The sequence below is a fragment of the Penaeus japonicus genome, unplaced genomic scaffold, assembly GCF_977035675.1.
Source record: "Penaeus japonicus unplaced genomic scaffold, GWHDUDI00000001_assembly GWHDUDI00000014, whole genome shotgun sequence".
Lineage (NCBI taxonomy): Eukaryota > Metazoa > Arthropoda > Malacostraca > Decapoda > Penaeidae > Penaeus > Penaeus japonicus.
The window spans coordinates 31446130-31448629 of record NW_028234416.1 but is presented as its reverse complement, the minus strand read 5'-3'; positions in this window follow the sequence as shown (position 1 = coordinate 31448629).

The window sequence follows — 2500 nt, the reverse complement described above, 5'->3', positions numbered from 1 at the left end:
CTTACTGTAAATAGAATCACGTTTACAACCATTTGCAACAAGTCAATAAGAATTATAATGATTATCAATGCTGGCCAAAAATCCTCCTAAATGTATAATAACTATTCATTGTATTTCGTTTTCACCGGAAGCACGTTTGTGAGTGTGTGTGCAAATGTATGTGTGTGGGTGGGCGGGCGGGCTGGCGGTGGGGGGGGGGGGGGATGTGTGTGCGCGCGCGCGTAATGAGACAGTTAACGACACGCTTCGTCATTCTCTAAATGTAAAGCCAAGATGACATGAATATATAGTACGCATATACTTAACTTTATGGTGATGTCAGTATACAGAATATCCTCAGCACATATCTGGTCTCATTTGCTGTAAATATCAATTACTCATATATAGATTGGTGACAGTTTAAATCACTTTGTGAATTGAATGGGTATACTGATAAACAAAAGCCAGTTGGCCTGTTTTTGTTATTAAACAGATAATACTGTATTTCTTTTTTTTCCGTTCGTGATATTTTCATTAGTGTAATTCGTAATGATATAGTTAGAATGGACAAAACAGTCTCACGTTGCAATGAATAACTGTAATAGATACTTAGCAGGAGTTACACTTCGTGCAAGATGTACTGCACCAATTTCTAAAAAATATTAAATAGCAATTAAGGGCTTGTTATCTTAATGATTATGACCGTGACACAATACTTATAGCACCTCCTTTGAACAACTTCCTTACGAATATTCTTGAACAAAAATCCAAACACCGCATAACGTCTTCGATATTCATTACTCCAGAGACCGAATGACACTTATGCCATCTCCCACGACATGCAGAGAATAAGAGCGGTTGAAATCTCTCAAGAAACAACAATTTTAGGAGGTCAACGCTGGGGTCTTTCACATCACTGTTGCCAAATCCTGGATCACACGATAAGCCTCGTCGTTAAACATTGATGGGTTATGCCTGGCTGCGTCCACCCACCCACCACGCCCACCGCTTGTTAGCTTCGCGCCCACTTTTATTCTTTATTATTATTTTTTAGTTCCATTTTTCACCCCCTCTGTTTCTTTGCAACAGGCGGCACAGGGCGAGAGAGCGAGCAAATCATGGCATCTTCAGACCTGTCACTGAGCAAGAACAACTTTAGCTCCCAATATTTTAAGTGGCTCCATTTTAGTCCAATTTGTTCATTACTCGACAATAACTGGTTCATCAGTGGGAGAGGTTCCTTGCTGACGTCACAGGGGACAGTGCCACGTGACCTGCCGACCCGACCCCATCGTCACACACCCGTACCGTAACGTAGCGTTGGGAGTGGGGGTGATAGAAGAGTGGGGGGAGGGGGGGAGGGGGAGGGCATCGCATGGCGTAACTAACCTGTCAACCTTCATTATGCGGACAAACGTTTGTAGATATATTGACACATGCACGCACATACATACGGGTCTAAAATGATACGCAAACATACATACGCACATACACGATATTCCAAGCGCGATCAGTTTTGACTGCTGAACGCGTGTTTTTATTTTAATTTTATTCGTTACATATTTATTTATTCTTACATTTATGTTTCCTTCTTTTTTTTGGTGGAAGTTGGAATTGCATGAATGTGTGGATAATTATAAAGCAATATGGAACGCTACTATTCTGATGGATATAAACGTCAGATGGACAGTAAAATATGTATTCGTGTTGAATTTGTAAAATCATTTTACGTATGAACGGACAGGAAACGTCAGTCAATACGAGAACAAAGATATTTTGTATGAATAAAGATATTTTGTTTTTGCATTCTTACACACAGACGCTCTTCTCTCTCTCTTTTTTTATTATCTCTATGCACCCGTCCCCTGCTACCCCCCCCCTTTCTCTCTCTCTCTCTCTCTCTCCCTCTCTCTCTCTCTCTCTCTCTCTCTCTCTCTCTCTCTCTCTCTCTCTCCCTCTCTCCTTCCCTCCATCCCTCCTCCCCCCTCTCTCTCCCTCTTTTCTCCCTCACCCTCCCCTTTTCCCCTACTTCCTCCCTCCCCTCCTTCTCTCTCTCTCTCTCTCTCTCTCTCTCTCTCTCTCTCTCTCTCTCTCTCTCTCTCTCTCTCTCTCTCTCTCCCTCCTTCCCCTCCCTCCTTCCCCCCTTCCTTCCTCCCTCTTCCCTCTTTCCCCGCAGCATCATTTTCTTTTCAATAAAGCTGCTTTCGCCCAACACCCACCGGTACGATAACACCCGGTAACCCAGTTCCTTTTGAAAACCGTAGTGATGCTGTCGATTAGCATAGAAGCCATGAATTATTGATACAATATAATGCTGCGCCTTGACTCTTAAGGAACATCTCGCCGCCCTTACCGATGTCTGGGAAGATTACTAATGACCCCGCATCGCTTTACGTCGTGGAGATAGGGGGGAGGGGGAAGAGGGAGGGGGAAAGGGAATTGGATGGAGGGGAGGGGGATTGGTGAGGTGAGGAGGGGGGGGAGGGGGATTGGAAGTTGGGGAGGAGGGGGGAAAGGGGGA